Raw genomic sequence first — 22,113 nt, 5'->3', positions numbered from 1 at the left:
ATGTATAAAAGCAACAGATACCATTAATAAGAAGGGGGCTATAAGCGTCTTATATGGTGAGCTACCGACTGGCTAGGACAGGCAAGCACCATACTATTGTGGAGGACTTAATTCTTCCTGCTGCCGCAGATATGGCTGGGATAATGCTGGGGCAAAAGGCAAAAAGGAAAAGGCAAAAATATATACAGACAATGCCTTCATAAAACAACACTGTTTCACAATGCATCAGTGACATGGCAGGAGATGTTTTGAAACAATTACTGCTTCGCATACAAGCCAGTGAATTCTATGCATTACAGCTGGATGAGTCAACAGACGTGGCAGGCCTGGCACAGCTCCTGATATGTGTCCGTTATGTTTATGGGGGGTCGATTAAGGAAGACATCCTATTCTGCAAACCACTGGAAACAAGGACAATGGGAGAGGATATTTTTTAAGTAATGGACAGCTTTGTGACATCAAATGGACTTTGGTGGTCAAGATGTGTTGGTATCTGTACTGATAGCACAAAAGCCATGACAGGGAGACATAGTGGAGTGGTAACGCGCGTGCAAGCAGTTGCTCCCGACGCCACTTGGGTACGCTGCAGCATCCACTGAGAGGCTCTTGCTGCCAAGGGAATGCCTGACAGCTTGAAAGACGTTTTGGACACTACAGTGAAAATGCTTAACTTTGTTAAAGCAAGGCCCTTGAACTCTCGTGTATTTTCTGCACTATGCAATGATATGGGCAGCGACCATGTAACCCTTTTACAACATATAGAAGTGTGCTGATTATCAAGAGGCAAAGTATTGACACATTTTTTAAATTGAGAGACGAGCCTAAAGTTTTCTTTGCTGACCATAATTTTCACTTGTCTGACCACTTGCATGATGACGAGTTTCTCACATGACTGGCCTACCTGGGTGATGTTTTTTCTCACCTGAATAATCTTAATCTAGCATTATAGGGACTCTCTGCAACTATATTCAATGTATGTTAAAATTGAGGCTATAATTAAGAAGTTGGAGCTCTTCTCTCTCTGCATTACCAAGGACAACACACAGGTCTTTCCACCATTGTATGATTTTTTGTGTACAAATGAACTCTAGCTTACGGACAATGTCAAATGTGATATAGCGAAGCACCTGAGTGAGTTGGGTGCGTAATTACGCAGGTACTTTCCCGAAACGGATGACACAAACAACTGGATTCGTTATCCTTTTCACACCCTGCCTCGAGTCCACTTACCGATATCTGAACAAGAGAGCCTCATCAAAATTGCAACAAGTGGTTCTGTGAAAAATACATTTAAATCAGATGCCATTGCCAGATTTCTGGATTGGGCTGCACTCAGAGTATCCTCCCTTGGCAAATCACCCTGTTAAGACACTGATACCCTTTGCAACCAAGTACCTATGTGAGAGTGGATTCTCAGGCCCTCACTAGAATGAAAACTAAATACAAGCACAGACTGTGTGTGGAAAATGATTTAAGACTGAGACTCTCCAATACAACCCAACATTACAGAGTTATGTGCATCCTTTCAAGCACAACCTTCTCATTAACCTGTGGTTAGTTATTCACAATATTCGATGAACAAATAAAATTGTATATGTAAGATGGTTAAATAAAGATCAAATCTCACACTCATTCTTATGTTTAATGAATGTATTGTACAGTGTAGTGTGTGTGTGGCAGGCTTACAATGATGGCAAAAAACAACATTTAAGAGTGTGCTGACCCTGGTGCTAGAGGGGGTACGTAGCTGGAGGTTGAATGTTTGAAGGGGTACGGGACTATAAAAAGTTTGGGAACCACTGCTCTAGAGAGGAATCAAATCATTCACTGAAAGAAATCAAGTCAAAAACTATGTGGGACGCTGGGCTGAAGGGAGTCTTTACTAAGCAAATATTTTTAGTTTTTTTTCCCATTTAACCTTTATTTAACTAGGCAAGTCAGTTAAGAACACATTCTTATTTACAATGACAGCCTAGGAACAGCGGGTTAACTGCCTTGTTCAAGGGCAGAACGACAGATTTTTACCTTGTCAGCTCTCATGTTTATCCTAGTTCAGCACAGAAACGTGGTAATTAACTACAATGGCCATATTCCATTGCACCTGTTTTTTTCCAGCTCAAACAGATCAGAGAGGAAGAGGTGAAGTGAGAGGTTTCATTCTGGTCAAAATCTGTCCAAAAATAAGCCTGATGCATTTCTATGGGCTTGATTTGTACCTAAAGTTGTCACCTGCCTTCCCGCCTTTAGGAAAATGACTCCCATTGTTGGGGCGGAGACATGAGCATCTCGTCATTATATACAGATCTCTGGACTGATATTCTTTTACGCCTGCTATGTGAAGTGAGATAGACACAGACCGCGTGAAAGAGAAATGTAGACAATGACGAGAGTGACAGAAACAGTTTGTGAAAGTATGCCTAACTACATTGAAGTTAAAGGTAAAATGATATCGTCAGACAGCTCTGCAGCATGATAGGCATGCTAGCTAAATAGCATGACTAAAGACAGTACAGTATGGGGAGCACATAATATTATATGGCCTGGCTAGCTGTCTGACTGCTACTGTCTGAGCAGAGGTGATAAAAAGTTATATACAAAACTTAAATATTTTTATGTTTCATTGTCATTTCCTATGTTTCTATTGAAGTCTATCCAATGTGGACCTGGTCATAGACAATGGAATATTTTCAAAGTTTTGGCAATTGAATGTTCAGCTTAAGAATTTCCATTAAAAGCTCTTTAAATCATAGTAACGTAATCTTTTCACAATGTATTTCCTGTTTACAAAAATACAAAACTACTATTAAAAATAAATCTAACCGAAACAGAACCGATCTCAAAAAGAACTAGTCTCTCTCATTTAAAAAAATCTGATCATCTAAATCTAAACGTATCACTCAAATATACAACTCCTTCCCTATGAAAATTCTCAAAGACAGAGCATCTAACCACTTTTGAACTCAATGAATAAATGCCCATCAAAAAGAGACAGAAAGAAAGAAAGACGAGGACACCTCACTGAATAGGACCCCTCCACCCATTCTTTCTTTCCTCCCCCTAAAATCCCAAAGCCACCTTGAATTCATTTGAGTGACACATTGACAAAGAACGTCCTTAATGTCCTAAGGAAGGAGCGCTCTACCCCCCCCCCCCCCCCCCCCATTTACTTCCTTGAGGGGCGATCAGCTGCATCTATCATGCCTCTGTTCCTGACCTCCAGGTGCCTCTGCTGCGTCAGCGCTGACACACGCACACATACACACACACACACACACACACACAAACACACCCCACTCCCTCCCGATTAATAATAAGTAGCCATGTTGTCCCTGGTGACAAGGTCCACACTTTAAATCCCATTCCCCCTAGCTGACCACAGCACAGCCAGGACCCACCGTGGTCACAGTGGCAGCAGGGCTTCTCCTCTCTTCTTCTTTTTGTCTTAACGGGACAATGGTGGCCGGGGAGGCCTTTGTCAGGCCCTGACACAAACACAAACCTCACTGATGAGAAAAGTGACAGTAAACCCATTCAGGCATAGTGGCCACTGCTTCAACTGTATTGATCCTGTGGGAGACAGGATATTTTCCCGGCAGATGTGCCAGTCAGGGCTGACAGGAGCTGAGCTGAGGCTCTCTCTGTGGGTCTTGATGTGGATTGAGAGGATAAAGATGGGGTTTAATTAGTTACTAAGCTCTGAAAGCTTTTGATAATGGCCAAATAAAACACCAGTCGGGATTGGGAAGTTTAGATGTGTTGTTGTTCTCATTGATAATGTTACTTATTGTTTCCCTCTTTGCTCCTTTGCAGAGTTTCTAAAATGTTAAATGGATGATACAGGTGGTACAAAATCACTGGCTGAAACATCAAAACCTGCAGGACTTGAATAACACAGAATGTACTTTTTTAAATTAAAACACAATGCAAGACTTAAAACGAACTGTACTATAGATATGACCACGACAACGTGGTTTACAGTTGAAGTCGGAAGTTTACATACACTTACGTTCGAGTCATTAAAACTCGTTTTTCAACCACTACACAAATTTCTTGTTAACCAACTATAGTTTTGGCAAGTCGGTTAGGACATCTACTTTGTGCATGACACCAGTCATTTTTCCAACAATTGTTTACAGACAGATTGTTTCACTGTATTACAATTCCAGTGGGTCAGAAGTTTACATACACTAAGTTGACTGTGCCTTTAACAGCTTGGAAAATTCCAGATAATGATGGCATGGCTTTAGAAGCTTCTGATAGGCTAATTGACATAATTTGAGTCAATTGGAGGTGTACCAGTGGAGGTATTTCAAGGCCTACCTTGTAATCAGTGCCTCTTTGCTTGACATCATGGGAAAATCAAAAGAAATCTGTTATGCTGATGAAGGAGGACCCAAAAGCGACGTAATAGAAACAGAGTCTTTATTCCAGTTTTAAACAAACAATGAATCTCCTGGATATTATCAAAGGTAAATCCAAAACAGGAAACTGAAAACCTCTCGTCAGTAGAGAGGAACGACTGGAGACGCGACCACAGACTGCAGGTCGCTTCAGGAAGGCACAGACCGTAGCTGACATAGACACCTGCTCACACGCAGCATCTGACAAAAGCAAAAACACGACAGGGCGGAACAAGGACACAGAGCAGCAAACCTCAAACAAGAATCCGACAAAGACAGAAGCGGAAAACAGAGGGAGAAATAGGGACTCTAATCAGAGGGCAAAATAGGGGACAGGTGTGAAAGAGTAAATGAGGTCGTTAGGAGAATGAGAAACAGCTGGGAGCAGGAACGGAACGATAGAGAGAGAGAGCGGGAGAGGGAGAGAGGGAGGAGGAGAGAGAGGGATAGAAAGAGGGAAAGAACCTAATAAGACCAGCAGAGGGAAGCACAGGGACAAGACAAGAAGATCAAAGACAAAACATGACAAAATCAGCCAAGACCTCAGAAGAAAGACCTCCACAAGTCTAGTTCATGCTTGGGAGAAATTTCCAAACGCCTGAAGGTACCACATTCATCTGTACAAACAACAGTACGCAAGTATAAACACCATGGGACCACGCAGCAGTCATACCACTCAGGAAGGAGACGCGTTCTGTCTCCTAGAGATAAGCGTACTTTGGTGCGAAAAGTGCAAATCAATCCCAGAACAACAGCAAAGGACCTTGTGAAGATGCTGGAGGAAACAGGTACAAAAGTATCTATATCCACAGTAAAACGAGTCCCATATCGACATAACCTGAAAGGCCGCTCAGCAAGGAAGAAGCCACTGACCAGACTACGGTTTGCAACTGCACATGGGGACAAAGATCATACTTTTTGGAGAAATGACCATAATTATGTTTGGAGACAAAATGGGGACGCTTGCAAGTCGAAGAACACCATCCCAACCATGAAGCACGGGGGTGGCAGCATCATGGTGTGGGGGTGCTTTGCTGCAGGAGGGACTGGTGAACTAAACAAAATAGATGGCGTCATGAGGAAGGACAATTATGTGGATATATTGAAGCAACATCTCAGGAAATTAAAGCTTGGTTGCAAATGGGTCTTCCAAATGGACAATGACCCCAAGCATACTTCCAAAGATGTGGCAAAATGGCTTAAGGACAACAAAGTCAAGGTATTGGAGTGGCCATCACAAAGCCCTGACCTCAATCCTATCGAAAATTTGTGGGCAGAACTGAAAAAGTGTGTGCGAGCAAGGAGGCCTACAACCCTGACTCAGTTACACCAGCTCTGTCAGGAGGAATGGGCCAAAATTCACCCCCCACTCACCGAGCGCCTCCTGGCGCACTCGAGGAGGAACCCTGGCGGCAACGAAGGAAATCATCAATCAACGAACGGTCCAGCATGTCCCGAGATGGAACCCAACTCCTCTCCTCAGGACCGTAACCCTCCCAATCCACTAAGTACTGGTGACCACGTCCCCGAGAACGCATGTCCATGATCTTCCGTACCTTGTAAATAGGTGCGCCCTCGACAAGGACGGGAGGGGGGGAGGGAAGACGAACGGGAGCGCGAAGAAAAGGCTTGACACAAGAGACATGGAAGACAGGGTGGACGCGACGAAGATGTCGCGGAAGAAGCAGTCGCACAGCGACAGGATTGACGACCTGAGAGACACGGAACGGACCAATGAACCGCGGAGTCAACTTGCGAGAAGCTGTCGTAAGGGGAAGGTTATGAGTGGAAAGCCACACTCTCTGACCGCGACAATACCTAGGACTCTTAATCCTACGTTTATTGGCGGCTCTCACAGTCTGCGCCCTGTAACGGCAAAGTGCAGACCTGACCCTCCTCCAAGTGCGCTCACAACGTTGGACAAAAGCCTGAGCGGAGGGAACGCTGGACTCGGCGAGCTGGGACGAGAACAGAGGAGGCTGGTAACCAAGACTACTCTGAAACGGAGATAGCCCGGTAGCAGACGAAGGAAGCGAGTTGTGAGCGTACTCAGCCCAGGGGAGCTGTTCTGCCCAAGACGCAGGGTTTCGAAACGAAAGGCTGCGTAAAATGCGACCAATCGATTGATTGGCCCTTTCTGCTTGACCGTTAGACTGGGGATGAAACCCGGAAGAGAGACTGACGGAAGCACCAATCAAACGACAGAACTCCCTCCAAAACTGTGACGTGAATTGCGGACCTCTGTCTGAAACGGCGTCTAACGGAAGGCCATGAATTCTGAACACATTCTCAATGATGATTTGTGCCGTCTCCTTAGCGGAAGGAAGCTTAGCGAGGGGAATGAAATGTGCCGCCTTAGAGAACCTATCGATAACCGTAAGAATCACAGTCTTCCCCGCAGACGAAGGCAGACCGGTAATAAAGTCTAAGGCGATGTGAGACCATGGTCGAGAAGGAATGGGAAGCGGTCTGAGACGACCGGCAGGAGGAGAGTTACCTGACTTAGTCTGCGCGCAGTCCGAACAAGCAGCCACGAAACGGCGCGTGTCCCGCTCCTGAGTAGGCCACCAAAACCGCTGGCGAATAGAAGCAAGCGTACCCCGAACACCGGGGTGGCCAGCTAACTTGGCAGAATGAGCCCACTGAAGAACAGCCAGACGAGTAGAGACAGGAACAAACAGAAGGTTACTAGGACAAGCGCGCGGCGACGCAGTGTGAGTGAGTGCTTGCTTTACCTGTCTCTCAATTCCCCAGACAGTCAACCCGACAACACGCCCTTCAGGGAGAATCCCCTCGGGGTCGGTAGAAACCACAGAAGAACTAAAGAGACGGGATAAGGCATCAGGCTTGGTGTTCTTATTTCCCGGGCGATAGGAAATCACGAACTCGAAACGAGCGAAAAACAAGGCCCAACGAGCTTGACGTGCATTAAGTCGTTTGGCAGAACGGATGTACTCAAGGTTCTTATGGTCAGTCCAAACGACAAAAGGAACGGTCGCCCCCTCCAACCACTGTCGCCATTCGCCTATGGCTAAGCGGATAGCGAGCAGTTCGCGGTTACCCACATCATAGTTGCGTTCCGATGGCGACAGGCGATGAGAAAAGTAAGCGCAAGGATGAACCTTATCGTCAGACTGGAAGCGCTGGGACAGAATGGCTCCCACGCCCACCTCTGAAGCGTCAACCTCGACAATGAATTGTTTAGTGACGTCAGGAGTAACAAGGATAGGGGCGGATGTAAAACGCTTCTTGAGGAGATCAAAAGCTCCCTGGGCGGAACCGGACCACTTAAAGCAAGTCTTGACAGAAGTCAGAGCTGTGAGAGGGGCAGCCACTTGACCGAAATTACGAATGAAACGCCGATAGAAATTAGCGAAACCGAGAAAGCGCTGCAACTCGACACGTGACTTAGGAACGGGCCAATCGCTGACAGCCTGGACCTTAGCGGGATCCATCTGAATGCCTTCAGCGGAAATAACAGAACCGAGAAAAGTGACAGAGGAGACATGAAAGGCGCACTTCTCAGCCTTCACGTAGAGACAATTCTCTAAAAGGCGCTGGAGTACACGTCGAACGTGCTGAACATGAATCTCGAGTGACGGTGAAAAAATCAGGATATCGTCAAGGTAAACAAAAACAAAGATGTTCAGCATGTCTCTCAGTACATCATTAACTAATGCCTGAAAGACAGCTGGAGCATTAGAGAGACCGAACGGCAGAACCCGGTATTCAAAATGCCCTAACGGAGTGTTAAACGCCGTTTTCCACTCGTCCCCCTCTCTGATGCGTACGAGATGGTAAGCGTTACGAAGGTCCAACTTAGTAAAAAACCTGGCTCCCTGCAGCATCTCGAAGGCTGACGACATAAGGGGAAGCGGATAACGATTCTTAACCGTTATGTCATTCAGCCCTCGATAATCCACGCAGGGGCGCAGAGTACCGTCCTTCTTCTTAACAAAGAAAAACCCCGCTCCGGCGGGAGAGGAAGAAGGCACCACGGTACCGGCGTCGAGAGAAACAGACAGATAATCCTCGAGAGCCTTACGTTCGGGAGCCGACAGAGAGTATAGTCTACCCCGAGGGGGAGTGGTCCCCGGAAGGAGATCAATACAACAATCATACGACCGGTGAGGAGGAAGAGAGTTGGCTCTGGACCGACTGAAGACCGTGCGTAGATCATGATATTCCTCCGGCACTCCTGTCAAATCACCAGGTTCCTCCTGAGTAGAGGGGACACAAGAAACAGGAGGGATAGCAGACATTAAACACTTCACATGACAAGAAACGTTCCAGGATAGGATAGAATTACTAGACCAATTAATAGAAGGATTATGACATACTAGCCAGGGATGACCCAAAACAACAGGTGTAAAAGGTGAACGAAAAATCAAAAAGGAAATGGTCTCACTGTGGTTACCAGAGACTGTGAGGGTTAAAGGTAGTGTCTCACATCTGATACTGGGGAGAGAACTACCATCTAAGGCGAACATGGGCGTGGGCCTCCCTAACTGTCTGAGAGGAATGTCATGTTTCCGAGCCCATGCTTCGTCCATAAAACAACCCTCAGCCCCAGAGTCTATCAAGGCACTGCAGGAAGCAGCCGAACCGGTCCAGCGTAGATGGACCGACAAGGTAGTACAGGATCTTGATGGAGAGACCTGAGTAGTAGCGCTCACCAGTAGCCCTCCGCTTACTGATGAGCTCTGGCTTTTACTGGACATGACATGACAAAATGTCCAGCAGAACCGCAATAGAGACAAAGGCGGTTGGTGATTCTCCGTTCCCTCTCCTTAGTCGAGATGCGAATACCTCCCAGCTGCATGGGCTCAGTCTCTGAGCTGATGGGGGAAGATGGTAGAGATGCGGAGAGGGGAAACACCGTTAACGCGAGCTCTCTTCCACGAGCTCGGTGACGAAGATCTACCCGTCGTTCAATGCGGATGGCGAGTGCAATCAAAGAGTCCACGCTGGAAGGAACCTCCCGGGAGAGAATCTCATCCTTAACCTCAGCGTGAAGTCCCTCCAGAAAACGAGCGAGCAACGCCGGCTCTTTCCAGTCACTGGATGCAGCAAGAGTGCGAAACTCTATAGAGTAATCCGTTATGGATCGATCACCTTGACATAGCGAAGCCAGGACCCTTGAAGCCTCCTTCCCAAAAACAGAACGATCAAAAACGCGTATCATCTCCTCCTTAAAGTTCTGATAAACGTTAGAACACTCAGCCCTTGCCTCCCAGATAGCTGTGCCCCACTCCCGAGCCCGACCAGTAAGGAGCGATATGACGTAAGCGATCCGAGCTCTCTCTCCAGAGTATGTGTTGGGCTGGAGAGAGAACACAATCTCACACTGGGTGAGAAAGGAGCGACACTCAGTGGGCTGCCCAGAGTAACAAGGTGGGTTATTAACCCTAGGTTCCGGAGACTTGGAAGACCAGGAAGTAGCTGGTGGCACGAGACGAAGACTCTGAAACTGTCCTGAGAGATCGGAGACATGAGCGGCCAGGGTCTCAACGGCATGACGAGCAGCAGACAATTCCTGCTCGTGTCTGCCGAGCATTGCTCCCTGGATCTCGATGGCAGTCTTGCGAGAATCCGTAGTCGCTGGGTCCATTCTTGGTCGGATTCTTCTGTTATGCTGATGAAGGAGGACCCAAAAGCGACGTAATAGAAACAGAGTCTTTATTCCAGTTTTAAACAAACAATGAATCTCCTGGATATTATCAAAGGTAAATCCAAAACAGGAAACTGAAAACCTCTCGTCAGTAGAGAGGAACGACTGGAGACGCGACCACAGACTGCAGGTCGCTTCAGGAAGGCACAGACCGTAGCTGACATAGACACCTGCTCACACGCAGCATCTGACAAAAGCAAAAACACGACAGGGCGGAACAAGGACACAGAGCAGCAAACCTCAAACAAGAATCCGACAAAGACAGAAGCGGAAAACAGAGGGAGAAATAGGGACTCTAATCAGAGGGCAAAATAGGGGACAGGTGTGAAAGAGTAAATGAGGTCGTTAGGAGAATGAGAAACAGCTGGGAGCAGGAACGGAACGATAGAGAGAGAGAGCGGGAGAGGGAGAGAGGGAGGAGGAGAGAGAGGGATAGAAAGAGGGAAAGAACCTAATAAGACCAGCAGAGGGAAGCACAGGGACAAGACAAGAAGATCAAAGACAAAACATGACAAAATCAGCCAAGACCTCAGAAGAAAGACCTCCACAAGTCTAGTTCATGCTTGGGAGAAATTTCCAAACGCCTGAAGGTACCACATTCATCTGTACAAACAACAGTACGCAAGTATAAACACCATGGGACCACGCAGCAGTCATACCACTCAGGAAGGAGACGCGTTCTGTCTCCTAGAGATAAGCGTACTTTGGTGCGAAAAGTGCAAATCAATCCCAGAACAACAGCAAAGGACCTTGTGAAGATGCTGGAGGAAACAGGTACAAAAGTATCTATATCCACAGTAAAACGAGTCCCATATCGACATAACCTGAAAGGCCGCTCAGCAAGGAAGAAGCCACTGACCAGACTACGGTTTGCAACTGCACATGGGGACAAAGATCATACTTTTTGGAGAAATGACCATAATTATGTTTGGAGACAAAATGGGGACGCTTGCAAGTCGAAGAACACCATCCCAACCATGAAGCACGGGGGTGGCAGCATCATGGTGTGGGGGTGCTTTGCTGCAGGAGGGACTGGTGAACTAAACAAAATAGATGGCGTCATGAGGAAGGACAATTATGTGGATATATTGAAGCAACATCTCAGGAAATTAAAGCTTGGTTGCAAATGGGTCTTCCAAATGGACAATGACCCCAAGCATACTTCCAAAGATGTGGCAAAATGGCTTAAGGACAACAAAGTCAAGGTATTGGAGTGGCCATCACAAAGCCCTGACCTCAATCCTATCGAAAATTTGTGGGCAGAACTGAAAAAGTGTGTGCGAGCAAGGAGGCCTACAACCCTGACTCAGTTACACCAGCTCTGTCAGGAGGAATGGGCCAAAATTCACCCAACTTATTGTGGGAAGCTTGTGGAAGGCTACCCAAAATGTTTGACCCAAGTTAAACAATTTAAAGGCAATGTTACCAAATACTAATTGAGTGTATATAAACTTCTGACCCACTGGGAATGTGATGAAAGAAATAAAAGCTGAAATAAATCCTTCTCTCTACTATTATTCTGACATTTCACATTCTTAAAATGAAGTGGTGATCCTAACTGACCTAAGAAATGGGAATTTTTACTAGGATTAAATGTCAGGAATTGTGGATGTATTTGGTAAGGTGTATGTAAACTTCTGACTTCAACTGTATACAGTACACATATTTTTGTATTTTTTTAATGGGAATCACATTTTTACTTGGCGAACATTGTCAGGCAGAAATATAGAGCGCTGGCAACCCACAGCGTCTTCCCCTAACAGGACTGGTAACCTATTCTCACCAGAGAGGTCTTTGAAACCTCGAATAAGAGTTTCAAATTGGGGGAAATTTCAATTTGAAATTGTTTTATATTTTTAACATTTTGTCAGGAAATGCAGCTCTGTCTCAGGTTCTGCTGTGGTTGTACAGCCTTTCCTACAGGGTCGCAGGTTTTCCCGTGTCTACCCTTCTCAATGGCAAGGTTGTGCTCACCAAGCCTGTACTTTGTCAAGGTTTTTATCAGTAACCATGGTCAAATAGTTTGCCATGGTGTACTGTCGATTTAGATAGCACTGCATTTTGCTTTGTGCTTGTTTCCCTATAGGTAATTTTGTTTTGACTGTTGTAATTTGGTTTATTCTGATTGATTGGACATTCTGGTCCTGAGGCTTCAGTGTGTTAGTAAAACAAGTTTGTGAACTCAGCCCCAGGACCACCTGGATGAGAGGACTTTTCTTTGCTCAGCTCTTGGCATTTCAGGGCTTTGTAATGATTTTTTTTTTTATTTAACTAGGCAAGTCAGTTAAGAACAAATTCTTATTTACAATGATGGCTTACCAGGGAACAGTGGGTTTAACTGCCTTGTTCAGGGGCAGAACAACAGATTTTTACCTTGTAAGCTCTGGTAAAAACAGACCACAACTATATTCAATGTGCGGGACAAAATTGAGGCTATGTTGGAGCTCTTTTCTGTCTGCACTAACAAGGACAACACACAGGTTGTTCCATCATTGTATGATTTTTGGTGTGCAAATGAGCTCAAGCTTACGGACAATGTCAAATGTTATATAGCGAAGCACCTGAGTGAATTGGGTGCGCAATTACGCAGGTACTTTCCCGAAACGGATGACACAAACAACTGGATTCGTTATCCCTTTCATGCCCTGCTTCAGTCCACTGACCGATATCTGAACAAGAGAGCCTCATCAAAATTGCAACAAGTGGTTCCATGAAAATGTAATTTAATCAGAAGCCACTGCCAGATTTCAAAATTGGGCTGCGCTCAGAGTATCCTCCCTTGGCAAATCGCCCTGTTAAGACACTGATACCCTTTGCAACCACATACATATGTGAGAGTGGATTCTCGGCCCTCACTAGAATGAAAACTAAATACAGGCACAGACTCACACTTATTATTATGTTTAATAAATGTATCGTATAGTGTGTGTGTGGTAGGCTTACAATGATGGCAAAAAACAACATTTGAGAGCACGCTGAAACTGGTGCTAGAGGGGGTATGCAAGCTGAAGGTTGAATGTTTGAAGGGGTACAGGACTACAGAAAGTTTTGGAACCACTGCTCTATGCCATTGTTATTATTATTGCCCATTATATGGTTCTCTTCCACTTGATTATTGTTGTTACTGATTGTCCCGTTGACAATCTTGATTATAATTGTTTTAATTATGTTAATATTGTAAACAAATCACTTAATCTCCAAAGTACGCTTTGGCAATTTGTACATTGTTACGTCAAGCCAATAAAGAAAATTAAATAGAATTTTGAGAGAGAGAGAGAGAGAGAGAGAGAGGAGAGAGGAAGAGAGAGGAGAGAGAGAGAGAGAGAGAGAGAGAGAGAGAGAGAGAGAGAGAGAGAGAGAGAGAGAGAGAGAGAGAGAGACGAGAGAGAGAGAGAGAGAGAGAGAGAGAGAGAGAGAGACGAGAGGAGACAGAGAGAGAGAGAGAGAGAGAGAGAGAGAGACAGAGAGAGAGAGAGAGAGAGAGAGAGAGAGAGAGAGAGAGAGAGAGAGAGAGAGAGAGAGAGAGAGAGAGAGAGAGAGAGAGAGAGAGAGAGAGAGAGAGAGAGAGAGAGAGAGAGAGAGAGAGAGAGAGAGAGAGAGAGAGAGAGAGAGAGAGAGAGAGAGAGAGAGAGAGAGAGAGAGAGAGAGAAAATCATTCTGTGTCCCTGTTCTTCCCAGGTAAATATTTGGTCACCTTATCAAAGCAGGGAGCTGAGTGTCTGGATGTCCTCTGCAACCATGAAAGCTTTAGACAAAACAGTCAAAACACCTCAAAACAAGACATGGTTACAAGATCAAGATAAAACTAGCTGAAATGAGTCACTTACGATTCCCCGCATGGCAGCTTCTTGTCATTGTTGCTAGTTATCTGGCCATCCAGAATCATAATAACACACAGGCTTCAGCCCCATTGAAGTGCGCACAACATTTTCGTGACGTTGTCAGTTAACCCATCTATAATCCAAGGACAAAGTCAAACTCCCAATTGGATGGGTTTATCTATAGACTCATTTTGGTGGCCAGAGAGAGAGAGAGAGAGAGAGAGAGAGAGAGAAAGAGAGAGAGAGAGAGCTGACTGGCTGGGTTCTGGTCACCGTGGCCTTGGACAATCTGTGACAGCCCACAGCAGGCTCAGCCTTCTGCCAGAGAACCTCTCTCCCCTCCTCTCCTCTCCTCTCCCACAGTCACACTGCCTTGCCTTGGTAGGTCTGACACTGTCATGACCTTGGGCTTAAGTACAAGTGTTTGTGTGTGTGTGTGTGTGTGTGCCTGAGCATGGGGGCAGGAGCCAGGCCTGATAACGCAGCTGCAATGTTGCTAAAAAAGTTGGTGAAACGCTTAAAGCACAGAACAGTTTTTGTCCCTAAGCCAATAAAAAACGACAATGCCATGACCTCAGCTGAACCCTCGTATTGTCAATATCTAGTACACAAACTGTGCTCTGCAAGAGAATTGACTTCAGGAATGGAGAGGAGAGGACTGTCTCCTGTAGAGAATAAGTTAACTTCAGGAGACAGTAGAGGGAGCACGCCCCCATCCACATTGACATGGCTGCAGTGGAGAGGGTCAAAAGCTTCAAGTTTCTTGGCCTGCACATCACTGAGGACCTGAAATGGTCCCACCACACCGACACCGTGGTGATGAAGACACAACAGTGAACTTCCACAGACGCACTATTGAGAACATCCCCGTCTGCACGGCAACTGCACCTCAACCGAATCGCTCTCCAGATAGTGGTGCAGTCAGCCCAATACATCACCGGGTGTATGCTGCCTGCCCTCCAGGACATTAACAGCACTTGGTGTCAAAGGAAGGCCAAGAAGACCATTAAGGACCTCAGCCACCCGAGCCATGGTCTGTTCACTCTGCTACCATCTAGTAGACAGAGACAGGATAGGTGCATCAGAGCCAGGGCTGAGAGACAGTGAAACAGCTTCTATCTCCGTGGCCCAGTTTTTCTGAAGTAATTTATCTGGATTTCACCTGTCAGATAGGATTAAATGCATAGAAATTATATGAATAGAATGGGTGTCCCCATTCAAGTCAATTATTTGTCCATTGTATTCATTCTATTTTCATGCATTTAATCCTATCTGTTAGACAGAATCCCGTTAGATAACTTTTGAAATACTAGTCCCAGGCCATCAGACTGTTGAATAGCCATCACTATCTGGCTACATTGAATGCTGGTCACCTCATAGTATGTTTACATACTGTTGTTTACTCGCTGTGTGTGCATAGACTGTATTCTCGACATACAGTGCATTCGGAAAGTATTCAGACCCCTTCACTTTTTCCACATTTTGTTACGTTACAGCTTTTCCCCCTCATCAAGCAACACACAATACCCCATAATGACAAAGCAAAAACTATTTTTTGACATTTTTGCAAATGTATAAAAAAACAAAACTGAAAATCACTTTTACATAAATATTCAGACGCTTTACTCAGTACTTTGTTGAAGTACCTTTGGCAATGATTTCATCCTCAAGTCTTCTTGGGTATGACGCTACAAGCTTGGCACACCTGTATTTGGGGAGTTTCTCCCATTCTCCCATTCAACATTCAGAGACTTGGCTGTGTGATTAGGGTCGTTGTTCTGTTGGAAGGTGAACCTTCGGCCCAGTCTGAGGTCCTAAGCGCTATGGAGCAGGTTTTCATCAAGGATCTCTCTGTACTTTTCTCAGTTCATCTTTCCATCGATCCTGACTAGTATCACAGTCCCTGCTGCTGAAAAACATCCCCACAGCATGATCCTGCCACCAATATGCTTCACCGTAGGGATGGTGCCAGGTTTCCTCCAGACATGATGCTTGGCATTCAGGCCAAATAATAAAATCTTTGTTTCATCAGATCAGAGAATCTTGTTTCTCATGGTCTGAGAGTCTTTAGGTGTCTTTTGGCAAACTCCAAGCGGGCTGTCGTGTGCCTTTTACGGAGGAGTGGCTTCCGTCTGACAATTCAACCATAAAGGCCTGATCGGTAGAGTGCTGCAGAGATGGTTGTCCTTCTGGAAGGTTCTCCCATCTCCACAGAGGAACTCTGAAGCTCTAGCAGAGTGACCATTGGATTCTTGGTCACCTCCCTGACCAAGGCCCTTCCCTCCCGATTGCTCAGTTTGGCCAGGCGGCCAGCTCTAGGAAGAGTCTTGGTGGTTCCAAACTTCTTCCATTTAAGAATGATGGAGGCCACTGTGTTCTGGGAACCTTCAATGCTGCAGAAATGTGGTGACACCCTTCCCCAGATCTGTGCCTCAACACAGAAACAACTTGTTTTTGCTTTGTCATTATGTGGTATTGTGTGTAGATAGATATTTTTTTGTTGTTGTAGTTTTTAGTTTTATTGAATACATTTTGGAATAGGGCTGTAACGTAACAAAATGTATGAGAAGACAAGGGTTCTGAATACTTTCCGAATGCACTGTAGCTCATTCTAACATGTCATTTTCTTCTTGGATTGTTATCTCTTAATTTATTGTTAGGATTTATTTTATTATTATTCATTTTTGTATTGTATTTGCGAGACATTTTACTGCACTGTTGGAGCTAATAACACAATACATTCTACTGCACTGTTGGAGATAGTAAAACAAGACATTCTACTGCCCTGCTGGAGCTAGTAACACAATACAGTCTACTGCACTGTTGGAGCTAATAACACAAGACATTCTACTGCACTGTTGGAGCTAGTAACACAAGACATTCTACTGCACTGTTGGAGCAAGTAACACAAGACATTCTACTGCCCTGCTGGAGCTAGTAACACAATACAGTCTACTGCACTGTTGGAGCTAATAACACAAGACATTCTACTGCACTGTTGGAGATAGTAACACAAGACATTCTACTGCACTGCTGGAGCTAGTAACACAATACATTCTACTGAACTGCTGGAGCTAGTAACACAATACAGTCTACTGCACTGTTGGAGCTAGTAACACAATACAGTCTATTGCACTGTTGGAGCTAGTAACACAATACATTCTACTGGCCTGTTGAAGCTAGTAACACAAGACATTCTACTGCACTGCTGGAGCTTGTAACACAATACATTCTACTGCACGGCTGGAGCTAGTAACACAATACATTCTACTACACGGCTGGAGCTAGTAACACAAGACATTCTACTGCACTGCTGGAGCTAGTAACACAATACATTCTACTACACTGCTGGAGCTAGAAAGACAATACATTCTACTGCACTGCTGGAGCTAGTAACACTAGACATTCTACTGCACTATTGGAGATAGTAACACTAGACATTCTACTGCACTGTTGGAACTAGTAACACTAGACATTCTACTACATTGTTGGAGCTCGTAACACAATACATTCTATTGCACTGCTGAAGATAGTAACACAAAACATTCTACTGCACTGTTGGAGCTAGTAACACAAGACATTCTACTGCACTGTTGGAGCTAGTAACACAAGACATTCTACTGCACTGTTGGATATAGTAACACAAAACATTATACTGCACTGTTGGAGCTAGTAACACAAGACATTCTACTACACTGTTGGAACTAGTAACACTAGACATTCTACTACACTGTTGGAGCTAGTAACACAAGACATTCTACTGCACTGCTGGAGCTAGTAACACAATACATTCTACTGCACTGCTGGAGCTAGTAACACAATACAGTCTACTGCACTGGAGCTAGTAACACAATACAGTCTATTGCACTGTTGGAGCTAGTAACACAATACATTCTACTGGCCTGTTGAAGCTAGTAACACAAGACATTCTACTGCACTGCTGGAGCTTGTAACACAATACATTCTACTACACGGCTGGAGCTAGTAACACAAGACATTCTACTGCACTGCTGGAGCTAGTAACACAATACATTATACTACACTGCTGGAGCTAGTAACACTAGACATTCTACTGCACTGCTGGAGCTAGTAACACAAGACATTCTACTGCACTGTTGGAGATAGTAACACTAGACATTCTACTACACTGTTGGAGCTCGTAACACAATACATTCTACTGCACTGCTGAAGATAGTAACACAAAACATTATACTGCACTGTTGGAGCTAGTAACACAAAACATTATACTGCACTGTTGGAGCTAGTAACACAAGACATTCTACTACACTGCTGGAGCTAGTAACACAAGTGTCACGATCGTGTGGTGGATTGACGGACCAAAACGCAGCTTTAGGAAAATAAGCCATCTTCTTTTATTTTAAAGATGACGAAAAATAAACACGAAACACTTAATACAAACTAACTAAACAACAAACGATCGTGAAGCTAATAAACGTCGTGCACATACAACAGGCTACAAACGTTCTGACATAGACAATTACTCACAACCAATGAGAGCCTATGGCTACCCTAAATAAGGCTCCCAATCAGAGACAACCGAAATCAGCTGTCTCTAATTGGGAACTCATTCAGGTAACCATAGACTCTCCTAGATAACTAAACATACATAGACAACACTAGACACATGTACTCCACACAAACCCATTTACTATACCCAACAACCCCTTTACCATAAAAACACCCAAAACCAACAAAACACAAACATTCCCCATGTCACACCCTGACCTAACTAAAATAATAAAGAAAACAAAGAATACTAAGGCCAGGGCGTGACATAACCCCCCCCTTAAGGTGCGAACTCCGGGCGCACCATTACACAGTCTAGGGGAGGGTCTGGGTGGGCTTCCATCCACGGTGGCGGCTCAGGCTCTGGTTGTGGTCCCCACAGTCCCTAACCACCTCCTGGGCTTCCTCCAAATGACCCCCCTCCACATTAACCCCATTGCATTAAGGGGCAGTTCCGGACTAAAGGGCAGCTCCGGACTAAGGGGCAGTACCAGGGTAAGGGGCAGCACCAGGGTAAGGGGCAGCACCAGGGGAAGGGGCAGCACCAGGATAAGGGGCAGCACCAGGATAAGGGGCAGCTCCGGACTGAGGAATGGCAGCTCCGGACTGAGGAATGGCAGCTCCGGACTGAGGGACTGCAGCTCCGGACTGAGGGACGGCCCATGGCTGACTGACAGATCTGGCTGCTCATGGCTGGCTAACGGATCTGGCTGCTCATGGCTGGCTAACGGATCTGGCTGCTCATGGCTGGCTGACGGATCTGGCTGCTCATGGCTGGCTGACGGATCTGGCTGCTCATGGCTAGCTGACGGATCTGGCTGCTCATGGCTAGCTGACGGATCTGGCTGCTCATGGCTGGCTGACGGATCTGGCTGCTCATGGCTGGCTGACGGATCTGGCTGCTCATGGCTGGCTGACGGATCTGGCTGCTCATGGCTGGCTGACGGATCTGGCTGCTCATGGCTGGCTGACGGATCTGGCTGCTCATGGCTGGCTGACTGATCTGGCTGCTCATGGCTGGCTGACTGATCTGGCTGCTCATGGCTGGCTGACTGATCTGGCTGCTCATGGCTGGCTGACTGATCTGGCTGCTCATGGCTGGCTGACTGATCTGGCTGCTCCTGTCTGGTTGGCGGCTCTGGCAGATCCTGTCTGGTTGGCGGCTCTGGCAGATCCTGTCTGGTTGGCGGCTCTGGCAGATCCTGTCTGGTTGGCGGCTCTGGCAGATCCTGTCTGGTTGGCGGCTCTGGCAGATCCTGTCTGGTTGGCGGCTCTGGCAGATCCTGTCTGGTTGGCGGCTCTGGCAGATCCTGTCTGGTTGGCGGCTCTGGCAGATCCTGTCTGGTTGGCGGCTCTGGCAGATCCTGTCTGACGGATGGCTCTAGCGGCTCCTGTCTGGCTGGCGGCTCTAGCGGCTCCTGTCTGGCGGACGGCTCAGTAGGCTCATGGCAGACGGGCGGCTTTGCAGGCTCATGGCAGACGGGCGGCTTTGCAGGCTCATGGCAGACGGATGGCTCAGATGGCGCTGGGAAGACGGATGGCTCAGATGGCGCTGGGGAGACGGATGGCTCAGATGGCGCTGGGGAGACGGATGGCTCAGATGGCGCTTGGAAGACGAGCAGTTCAGTCATCGCTGTGCAGACGGCAGACTCCTGCCGGCTGAGGCGCACTGTAGGCCTGGTGCGTGGTGCCGGGACTGGTGGCACCGGGCTGGGGACACGCATCTCAGGGCTAGTGCGGGGAGCAGCAACAGGACGCACAGGACTCTGGGGACACACAGGAGGCTTGGTGCGTGGTTTAGACACTGGTGGTAAAGGGCTGGAGACACGCACCATATAGCTAGTGCGTGGAGGAGGCACTGGTGGTACTGGGTTGGGGCGGGGAGGTGGCGCCGGAAATACCGGACCGTGCAGGCGTACTGGCTCCCTTGAACGCCGAGCCTGCCCAACCTTACCTGATTGTATGCTCCCCGTCGCCTGACCAGTGCGGGGAGGTGGAATAACCCGCACCGGCCTATGTAGGCGAACCGGGGACACCATGCGTAAGGCTGGTGCCATGTACGCCGGCCCGAGGAGACGCACTGGTGACCAGATGCGTTGGGCCGGCTTCATGACATACGGCTCAACGCTCAGTCTAGCCCGGCCGATACGTGGAGCTGAAATGTACCGAATTGGGCTATGCACGCGTACAGGAGACATCGTGCGCTCTACTGCGTAACACGGTGTCTGCCCGTACTCTCGCTCTCCACGGTAAGTACAGGGAGTAGGCGCAGGTTTCCTACCTGACTTCGCCACACTCCCTTTAAGGCCCCCCCCAAGAAATTTTTGGGTTGTACTCACGGGTTTCCAGCCTTGTCTCCGTGCTGCCTCCTCATATCGCCTCCTCTCGGCTTTAGCTGCCTCCAGCTCTTCACGAGGAAGGCGATATTCTCCCGGTTGAGCCCACGGCCCCTTACCATCCAGTATCTCCTCCCATGTCCATGAATCCTGTGTAGGTAGATCCTGCTGCCGCTTTCCATGCCGCTTGGTCCTATAATGGTGAGTAATTCTGTCACGATCGTGTGGTGGATTGACGGACCAAAACGCAGCTTTAGGAAAATAAGCCATCTTCTTTTATTTTAAAGATGACGAAAAATAAACACGAAACACTTAATACAAACTAACTAAACAACAAACGATCGTGAAGCTAATAAACGTCGTGCACATACAACAGGCTACAAACGTTCTGACATAGACAATTACTCACAACCAATGAGAGCCTATGGCTACCCTAAATAAGGCTCCCAATCAGAGACAACCGAAATCAGCTGTCTCTAATTGGGAACTCATTCAGGTAACCATAGACTCTCCTTGATAACTAAACATACATAGACAACACTAGACACATGTACTCCACACAAACCCATTTACTATACCCAACAACCCCTTTACCATAAAAACACCCAAAACCAACAAAACACAAACATTCCCCATGTCACACCCTGACCTAACTAAAATAATAAAGAAAACAAAGAATACTAAGGCCAGGGCGTGACAACAAGACATTCTACTACACTGCTGGAGCTAGTAACACAATACATTCTACTGCACTGCTGGAGCTAGTAACACAAGACATTCTACTACACTGCTGGAGCTAGTAACACAAGACATTCTACTGCACTGCTGGAGCTAGTAACACAATACATTCTATTGCACTGCTGGAGCTAGTAACACAAGACATTCTACTGCACTGCTGGAGCTAGTAACACAATGCATTCTACTGCACTGCTGGAGCTAGTAACACAAGACATTCTACTACACTGCTGGAGCTAGTAACACTAGACATTCTACTGCACTGCTGGAGCTAGTAACACAAGACATTCTACTGCACTGCTGGAGCTAGTAACACAATACATTCTACTGCACTGCTGGAGCTAGTAACACAAGACATTCTACTACACTGCTGGAGCTAGTAACACTAGACATTCTACTGCACTGCTGGAGCTAGTAACACAATACATTCTACTGCACTGCTGGAGCTAGTAACACAACACATTCTACTGCACTGCTGGAGCTAGTAACACAACACATTCTACTGCACTACTGGAGCTAGTAACACAATACATTCTACTGCACTGCTGGAGCTAGTAACACAATACATTCTACTGCACTGTTGGAGCTAGTAACACAATACAGTCTACTGCACTGCTGGAGCT

At 46.5% G+C, this 22,113-nt stretch overlaps 1 protein-coding gene across 2 annotated transcripts in view; it reads right to left on the bottom strand.

Annotated features, from left to right (window-relative positions):
- The window catches only part of greb1l (GREB1 like retinoic acid receptor coactivator), a 94,292-nt gene that overhangs the window by 53,104 nt on the left and 19,075 nt on the right, over positions 1-22,113 (bottom strand). Inside the window, exon 1 of one of the 2 annotated variants that reach the window (XM_055883621.1) lies at positions 13,899-15,035. The exons of the other annotated variant lie outside the window; for it this stretch is intronic. The gene's annotated coding sequence lies outside the window, so the exon portion shown is untranslated. Of the gene's footprint in view, positions 1-13,898; positions 15,036-22,113 lie in introns of those variants that run through there. 2 annotated transcript variants of the gene reach the window in all.

Source organism: Salvelinus fontinalis, chromosome 26 (assembly GCF_029448725.1).
Source record: "Salvelinus fontinalis isolate EN_2023a chromosome 26, ASM2944872v1, whole genome shotgun sequence".
NCBI classification, from domain to species: Eukaryota; Metazoa; Chordata; class Actinopteri; order Salmoniformes; family Salmonidae; genus Salvelinus; species Salvelinus fontinalis.
Note: the sequence above shows the minus strand (reverse complement) of the source record. Positions and strands in the feature narration are given on the sequence as shown.